Genomic DNA, 9,852 nt, shown 5'->3' on the forward strand with positions numbered 1-9,852 from the left:
GCACCTGCAGATAAGAATGGGAAGGTCAGTGTGCTGCCATGCTTCTGGGTGAAACTTAATGGTTTGATTTTTTTGGGCTCCTCAGGTACGTAGGTATAACAACAGAACAGCAGAAAAACCCTGTGAGACTGAGGAGAGCAGTGTGGGTGATATCCAAGGGGAGGATGCGGTGGTCTAGGATTAACAGAAGAAGTGCCATGGGGATCTCTTCATGCCCAGGTGCTCTGGATTCTGCTCACTGCTTTCAGATGCCTCCCTGGGGCAGGCAGGGAGCTGTGGAGTGCAGACCAAGCACAGCGCAGCTGCCTGTTGGACCAGAAGCTGCTCAGGAGCATGTGGGAAGATCAGGAAGGCTTATCAGATAGTGTGCAGCAGTGAAACTGCCTCGTAAGGCATAGTGTGGGAGACAGGGGTACTCTAGTGAAGACCAAGCTGGGAGCTTGCCAGGTGTGCGTGGTTAGAGTTAAGGTGAATGGAAGCTTCTCCCAGGATGAAAGTGAGCCCATATCTTTATAATGAAGTCAGCTGGTGTTTCAGGTTGCTACCTGCTTCTGCTCAGGTAAACTTTCCCAGTTTCTTGGCTGTCCTCAAGGCTGGCCCAGTAGCCATTATCTCAATCTGAACTGGACCAAAGGAAAAGACGGAGGTGATATAAATGGGTAGGTTCCCTATATGGTTATAATCCTTGTGATTCTCTTCCTTTTTCTGGCATTTTCCCTACAGAGGGCACAGAGACATCTGCTATAATAAGCTGAAAAAAGCCTTGATGTGAGACCTATTATCTGCAGCATTCCTTGTCTGTGTTTGGCCCACACTGGCAATGCCCAGGCTGATGATTAAAAAAGTGTCAGATGAATTGTGTCCAAATGCTTTGCTGTGTGTCAGCACATCCTTTAGCCTTTGCTTGGGGCCATGTTTTCAATTAATTCATCCTTCCTAGTGGGAGAATCACATGGAACAGCCAACATGCAGCTAGAACTGGAAAAGGAAACCTGAGGCTTTGCCAGTGGGGCAGAGAGGTGGCCATCCTCACACATAAGTAGAGTGCTGTGCAGATGAGAGATCTACATCTAGATTAGCCCCCCTCATCTTTTGAAGAAAAACATATTTTCAAAGGGCAACTTTTCTGATATCTTTTAGGCAGAGGGGGGAAAATGTGGGGATTTGAATCTATTCTGGCTATTTAGGGCAGGTAACTGGAACCCTGCAAACTGATCTTTGATTCTAGTTGTTGCACGATGGTCAGCTTTAAGAGCTAATAACGTGCTTAGAGTGAAGCAGAGAATTTTACTCTACCCATGACCCTTGAAAGGAGAGGATTTTTCATTTGGCTTCACAGAATACGACTATCCCCTTGACACCTGCGTAAATGGACCTTTGAGCCTCTGCCAGAAACTTTCTCAGTGTTGAGCAGGAAAATATCAGATCTTCTAAAGGATGTTAGAGCTACATTACCAGCCTTCTGAGCCTTTGGAGTTTTCCCAGACTTCCTAAAAAATAGCACTGGTTGTTCCAAAAGTTCTGTAGCTTCTTTCTGTAAGACTTCTGGGGTAGGTGTATAGGCCTGCTTGAGTGGAAAACTCTTAACTTCAGCAGATGCTGCCTCACCCCCTTCTCTGCTTCTGTTTACTATTCCACCCACACCACGTCAGAGCTGCTGCAGATTGTGCTGGGGCCGGGGATGCTGCAGGTGTCTGAGGCTGGAAATTTCAGCTACTTCCTTTGCTATCTCTGAGCTTCCCAGCATCAGATATTGAAAGCAATGGGGAATCTGACCTGCAGGTCAAACATGACTTTCACTGACTGGTTTTATGCAACGTATCCTGCAGAACAGTTTGGCCCTCTAGGCTGGGATCTGTCTGCTGTAATTTAGGGCAACAAGCTGAGAAAGATGGAAGAAATGAGACTCCGCGAGCCCTTCAAGTGGTTCTATCTGGCCTTAAACGCTTGGAAACTTCTTGAATGTATTGACTAATGCTCTATCACTAGCCATCGTGTGTGACCTCTATGAATAACCTATGTGTGGTTCCTGTAATTCTGACATTAAGTAATGTTTCCAGTCTTTCAAGAACTTTACAGATTTCAAGTGAACTTTCATACTGTCATTGTTAGCAGGATCACCTACACATTTTCACAGCAATTCTAGCTTTAAGCTATGGTAGAAATGTGTTGGTATATAAATCCCGCCATTCTCACTCTTTGAACATGAATGCTATCAGTTTTCAAAGTTAGGCAGATAGGACAAATATGTTCCTTTGCTGGATCCCTTCTTTTGATCACTGGGGATATATCAACACCTGGTAATTTTCTGAGGCCTGCCATGGTGGAGCATGTGTTTCTCAAAAAAATATGGAAAAAGTCCACAAAGACAGTTTTGCTAGTCCAAAATTAATGTTGTGAATAACACGGGTATACTCATCCTCTTATCCTCGTGTTTTACACACAAAGAAATAGAAATAGTATGGTTTATTTGATAGACCCTAGTACTGAACTCAGGAATTTTTGGCTCATAGCCCTGTGCTCAAACCCTTACTCCTCCAGCACTCAAATAAGGGCCCAGTATATTCTCAGTAATTATGTACAGTGATTTGTGCAAGTGTAGTAGAACAATGCCATATGCTTAGATTCCTAGGCCAAATTCTCATTTTGGCACTACTCCACCGAATGTAATAAAACTAGGCCAGTAAGAGCATTTGACCCAGCGTGTTTCTAGCCTGTAGGGATTATAGAGGTGGTCTTGTGATTTTAACATGAAACTGCTTCACTGTGATGGTTCTGTCTTTATTTCATGCTCAGAAAGTTTTAGGGAGAAGTAGTGGCTTGCACTGAGGCTCCATGAGATTAGCCCATAGTAAATATTTCCATCACTGTCATCAATTCTTGCTTATCTATAATGTCCCATTTAATTATATTACAGACCTGGGAACGTACAGCGTTACACTAGTTCTGTATTAACTGGAAGGATTTTTGGTATTATTGGTCATCCTATCTGGAAAATGGGATGTTTTCTTTACCAAAAAATGGCCAGCTAACCAAATGGTAGAGAAAATAGCTGTCTTAGGTGGAGAACTGCAAAAACAAATGGCTGCTGAGGTTAAACTTGTTCAGTAAGTTCAGTAAGAAACTGCTTAACTGATCTATTAGAAACCAATGAAAAGGTAGCTAGGGACCAAAAAGTAGGTTGAAGTCTGTCTAAAATAGAGTGGGAAGAAATTTCCCCTATCTTCCATTAGGACTGGGGAAAAAAAAGCTTCACCCTGACATTTTCAATCAAAACAAAATACTTTAACAAAAATGATAATTTATATATGTATTCCATTTTCAACTCATGTCAACATCTCTTTGCATTTCTTGACAACGACATATGATTCAAGGGAAATAGAATTTGGAATCTTGATATAGCATGGTCTGTGGCCAAAGCACACAAAATACCTCCTATAACGTATGGCTTTGATGTGGGATATACTTATGGGTGGATTCAGAGCATTGACTTCTGTGATGTTCATGTAAGGAACACACTCCGAAGGAGAAACTGGACTATGGAACGACTCCCATGAAACAGTATTTTGCAGGAGAAAGACTATTTTGTTGAACTGATTTGAATTAAGACATGTCAGGTTTTTGAAAAGAAATGTTGCGTTTGAATTGAGCCATTCCAAATGACATAATGAATTGCAGTTTCCTGATGAGGGAAAAAAAAAAAGTATCAAATGTGCAAAACTTTAAAAACTGCATCTGCCATCAGGAGATCATTTCAATGAATAAATCCTGCATATTTGAAATCTAATACAGTCCCTTGCTCTTCATCACCAGAGTATTTGACCAACCTGTTAGCTTCAGCTTTGGAGGGGCACCAGAGATTACTTATCCTTGTTTTATAAAATTACAAGCAAGAAAAAAAGGAAAGAAAATTATTTGTCCTGGGTCCCCAAAATGTCTGAACTACTGAAAACGGATCCTCCATCCACAGCATTCTGGGTTGATGATACAACCTCCTCATGGAAGGTATGGTGCAGATAACTTTTACTCATCACTTATACATTGCTTCTTAGTGAATTTCTTGCTTTTTATTTTTGTTGATTGTTTGTTTTTGATTCTCTGTAGGGTAACTAATGGAAGAGAAATCACAGTGTCCTTAATATCTTCTATGAATTTATTGCAACAGTCTTTAGGAAAGGCTGGCAAGTCTTCCTATTAAGAAAAAAGCAAAATACAGACGTTCTCAGTGAAACCTCCACTGTTTTAGTGATTGTGTTGTCTTCTCTCATTGCACTAAAATGCTCGCTGCCTCTCACTGTGCGTCAAAATTTATCTTGAAGTACATAAGCATACTAAATGAAGCGTATTCATAAAATAGAAATAATAAAAATGTTTCACAGTATCTCAATAATTCCTGAGGTAATTTTACTTCTACTGAATTCAGGAGAAAAAAATACTTTAAGAGTTGGTGAAAATATTGAAAATTATGAGATAGAGAAAAATAGACTGAAAATGGGGAAGAAATGACATGCTGAATATATTGTGTGTGAAGAGAGAAGAAAAATGATTAAATATTACAGAGTATGTGTTATCCTCCAAAGTTTGCTCCAAATTTGCACGAATAAACTGGGAATGAAATCAGAAAAGAAAGGATGATTTATCTAACAGCTTGGTCCTTCTTTCTGAAGCAGGGATTTCTATTTGTGTTCATGGCATAGAGAAAGGAAAGTGATTTGTAGGAGTATACATGTCTAATCAGGCTTTCTGAACTAGGCACTGCACTGGGATGTCATTTGTGATGAAGTGCTTGGAAGATCGCATGAAACGAGATAGCATCTTTGGTGGGTAGCAATCTGGCCCACAGGGAAACATGGCTTAAATTAGCATTGTGATTGTTGTTTTAACTTCAAATACCTTAACTCAATGGAAAAGATAAACATGTTCTGGGTCTTTCAAATATTACAACTGTTATTACTGTGTTTTCTCTAAAACTAGCATAAAGACAAAATACAGTGAAAAAACAGAGGCTACGTATGGATTCACGACATTTAACTTTAGCTTCCTAAAAATAAGGAGTGTGGTCTAAGCTAGTTCTCTGGATTCCCTCTGTGTTAAGTGGGGAGAGATGAACATTTGCAGGTGCATATTCACCCCTCTTACCTTTGACAGCTTCAGTTCTGTTCTTCTCCATTCACTTTATCTTGACAACTAGTTTTGCTCAATATTGAAATTTTTGACAGTGACACCAAGGAGGGAAAGGCTCCATCCTAGGTAAAACCCACCTGCCTTTAAAGTCAATGGCTTTAAAGTTAATTGTACACTAAAATTTTATGCAATATCTGCTTATATATTCTCAAGGGGAAATATATATTTTCATAGAATAACAATCATTAAGGTTGGAAAGACCACCAAGATCACGTAGTAAACCCATCCCTACCATGCCCACTAAACTATGTCCCTCAGCGCCACATCTCCATGTTTCTTGAACACCTCCCTGGGCAGCCTGTTCCAGTGTCTCACCACTCTTTCTGAGAAGAAATATTTCCTAACATCCAACCTGAACCTCTCCTGGCACAACTTAAGGCCATTACCTCTTGTCCTCTAGTTACATCAGAGAAGAAGCCATGTTATCTGGGGGTAAGAGGCTGATTTTGGCAGACATTAGGTGAACATTAATTCTCTGTCTTAGTATACATCAAGACAGCAGTACTACTCTAAGTATTGACAACAGAGATCTGGAGCTCTGCAAATTTTGTGTTTGGTGGCTAATTTGGTGAGCTTTGTATCTCAGACTGTTTTTTGTGTCACTGTTGGCAGAGGTCTTTCCTCTGTGAAATTCAGATCCACATTTAGACCTGAGTCTTGGGATATGATGAGAACGAGGTTCAACATTTACAGTGATTTTTGTTGCTTAGGAATAGAAATCTTGAACTTATCTTTTTATGGAAACTACAGATCAATGCTTCATAGACATCAAAAAGCAGATTACGTTTTAGCACACACTAGGAAAAAAACAGAACAAACCAGAAAAATTCCCTGTACCACTGAATAACTCTGTAGTGCTCCCACACTTCAAATATTGCATGCAGTTCTGGTTTTCTTTATTTCAGAGAAGACATGTTCAAACTGGAAAAAGTAATGAGAAGATCAGAGAACAGCACAAGGAATGAGCGATATACTGAAAGAGTTCATCCTTCAAAACAGATGACTAAAGAAAGATGGAAGAGAAAGTCCTTCTCCACTCATGGAGAAGGCAAAGAGGGAATGGTTTCTGTCATTTACAGTAAAAGAACCAGAGTGCAGCAGATGAGACTAGCTAGCTCCAACAATGAGACTAACAAAAAGAGGTTACTTACACAACCTGTGGTTAAACTATGGGAGTCTTTGCCACAAGATCTTGTGAATGGTATAAGCTGATCAAAGAAGAATCCTTCTGAGGTAATTTAATGCAAAGATCTCACTTATATCTAGGGAGAAGTTGGTCAGAAGCTTAGGAAAAAGTAATCTAATAATATAGATCTCTGCTTTCCCAGTTCCTCTGCTCATCTCTTTATGCTTGGCATTTACTATTGAGTTTAGAGTCATAGAATCATGGAATGGTTTGGGTTGGAAGGGACCTTAAAGATCATTTATTTCCACACTCCTGCTGTGGACAGGGTTGTCAAGCACTAGGTAAGGCACTAGCTTCAATAACTTCACTAACTTCGCTAGCTAAAACTGTCATTTTGTGTGATATGGCCATTCTTATGTTACATTCTAGTCTTTGTCTTCAATAAAAGTTCTTCTTGAGAATACATGCTGAAATTAGTTAATTTCACGTAACTTTGAGTGACACTTTATTATTTTGTCTATGTCTATCCCAGATGGCCAATTGTCACAGTAAATCTACCCAAGCTATTAATGACAATAGTAAGTCCTCTGCGTAATGATCAATAACTGTAAACACTGTAATGTCTTTTCTGGCTGAGGACTATGGGTTCTCCTTAATGGTCTGTCTACTGGTCTGGGTGACAGCACTGCTATTATGTGTGAAGGAGCATCAAAGACAGAAAAGTTATGGCTGATGTGTGAGCCCAGGATGTTGCTAAATCTTTTGGTAGCCCATCTACACTTTCTTATTGTTTTGTTTTGTTTGGCAAGAAGTTATTTTGATGGCCCCAGTAATATATTTCTTTTCTTTCTTGAAAAGTTTTCTGTTCCCTTTAAACTTCCCTTATATGAACTCTTATGTCATCACTGTGTTGACAGAGTGGCTCTGATGGCAGGGATTCAAAACCTAGTCGCCTCTGTCAGCCAGTCATTGAGTTAATAACAAAACAAGGACTGTTAAAGGTGTACCTAGGCAAAGCAGAACTGGAATTACAGGAGAATAACTTCTCGAAGTGCCCAAGGGGAAAGCTGAATAAACAAGGGCTTCCAGCCTGTTCAAAAATGTGTCAGAATGACGTCTGCAAAATGTAATAATGGCTTAATAGAAACTCAGGTCATACATTGTCCAGTAAAATATGAATGTAAACATTTGGAAAATCGTTGTACACCTAACAAGCTGTTTTGGAATCCATTATTTGACTTGGACTTCACTGAGCGTATGACAGGGCCTTGTTTAATGTGGAAAGCTGATTTCCCTCATTATTCCAGTTTACATTTTTATTTTCTCAGTGTGTTCATATCATGATGGCATTTGGCATTTCTCAGCTTTCTTTTTAAGTTCAGAGTGAGGCCTGCATTAATCCTTCAGCCGATGTAACCCTGCACACTTCATTAGCATTGGTTTGATTTATATCAGATGAGGATGTGATTTGGGGGCATTTTCACCCACAATTATTTTTCCTCTTTTATTTCTTCTTTCTTTCTGCCCTATATTTGTCTGGATGAAGACTAAATTCTGTTCCACACATCTTGAGGTCTACATAGAAATTGCAGACTGAAGACAGAGTGTTGTCTCTCCTTGCAAGGCCAAATATTTCCTTTTATTTAATGAGAAGTTCAAATTAAAATAAAATAAAATAAAACAAAATAAAACTGAGTTTAAAGTTGTGCACAAGAATTTTCTCAGACTGTTACTTTAAAATATATCAGAGATACATTTGATGTTTTTGCAGCTGTATGGCTCTTATACAACCTAAGGACCATATTGGAATTTCTGACAGAAGTTTTGTTTTTATAGGTGTGTAAATGTGTTATCGAAGGTATTTTGGCATTTTAACCAAAGACTTAAATTTTGTCGACTTTAGTTAAAAATGTTAGTCCCTTTTTCTGCTCTTCAGAAAGCCTATTTGCTTGACAGGTGCTGTTGGTCCCACAGTGAGCCCTTCAATGAGCTTATTTCACGTAGAGTTGGTTTGGATTAAAAAATAATAAGTTAAATCCACTACTTTCTTACACCACTTGAAATTTGCAGTAAAGTCATGAAAATTGATAATAATTTTTAGCATTTGCATCTATTTGTGTGAAAGCAGAAGGCTTGCTTTGGGCAGAAACAGGATTTATAATGGCACTTATCATGAAATCTATTATCTCCCAGCTTTCATATCACTGTTGTCTTTTTGTTTTTAGGAATAGTTTCAATTTTTTCTTCGATACAGTAGAAGAATTACATTCACAGTCTGAAACTCTGAGGTTTTTCAGATAAAAATTGATTCATGTTTTGAAATGGTGGTATTGCCCTAATGGCAGTATGCTAGTCACTCACTCACTTGTAATCTTACATACTCTGCGTATTTCAATAGCATAAGCTTGTTGTTGTTGTTGTTGTGGCCAAGAGAAGACCAAAAAATTGCAGATGAATGTGAGATGACCTTCTGAATCAATGCGTTGGTTACCACTCAATTTTGTGATGAAACAGAAGAGCAAATGGAAGGAATGGACATAGTATCTGGTGAAGAAAAAGCATTAGCTTGTTGAGCCAATGACTCTCATTGAATCACAAAATACAACTGTTTCCATGTTTTTTATGCATTTCTTTCCCTGTCCTTGATACGTTTTCTAGTATAGCCTGTTTTCCTGAGTGCCAGTGTGTAGGTCTGGAATGAGAATCCAGCCACTTCAGTAAGAAGTAGATATTTATGTATAGTATACACACACACATGCATATATGCCACTTAGCAAAGTGTTAACAAAAATTACTCTTATATTCTAATTAAGGAGATTTAAAGCCTAGTTCTTTGCCACCTCAGTCAGTGCAAGCTTTGCCATTGACATCATTAGGAGAAAGACTGACTTGATTGTTCCCAGGAGTCAAGCAGAATGCTTTTCCAGTCCTGATTTTTCTTTTTGGCTGGGCTGAACCCATCAGGTTTGTCTCATTTGACAGCAGAGAAGGGGTAGGCATATGGGGGTTTGCTTTCAAGTTTGGCTCTGTCTGTTGTTTAGTGTGCAATATAAATCTCTCTTCTTGCAAAGTCCTCTGTGTAGCAGGGTGAAGTAGATGTGGTCCATGTTGTACAAAAACTGTCTGAGCAAGTTTATTTAAACCCAGCTCAGACACATACTTACTGCTCCATCTCGCAGCTACGGGGGGAATAGATGAGATGGCTGCACTCAACCTTAACAAACCCAGCTCCATCAGCCTTTGTTTATGGGTCACTTTCTCTTAACTTTTAACCTTCCTTATTTCTCTTCTTGATTCGTTCCAGTTTGTCAGCATTATTTTTGAAGAATGATACCCAGCCTGAACACATAAACCCGAAGAAGTCTGGCATCCCGAGTACAGTTGAATAGTTAACTTCTTCACATTACACACAACACGCATGCTGATGTCCAGAAAAATATTTTTTCTTTCCTACCACAATATCAGGTTACTGGCGTCTCAGTCTGTGAGCTGACCTCCACTTCTTAGGTTCGCATAACTGACAGGCAGGCAAACTGAATTCC

The 9,852-nt window shown here is 39.3% G+C and overlaps 1 long non-coding RNA gene across 1 annotated transcript; it reads left to right on the top strand.

The window, feature by feature from the left end:
- On the top strand, nucleotides 263–6,455 carry LOC110392633. The gene is made up of 3 exons (XR_002434519.1): nucleotides 263–659; nucleotides 3,814–4,005; nucleotides 6,090–6,455. It is a non-coding gene; the product is annotated as an uncharacterized LOC110392633 (long non-coding RNA).

Source organism: Numida meleagris, chromosome 1, assembly GCF_002078875.1.
Source record: "Numida meleagris isolate 19003 breed g44 Domestic line chromosome 1, NumMel1.0, whole genome shotgun sequence".
Classification (NCBI taxonomy): domain Eukaryota; kingdom Metazoa; phylum Chordata; class Aves; order Galliformes; family Numididae; genus Numida; species Numida meleagris.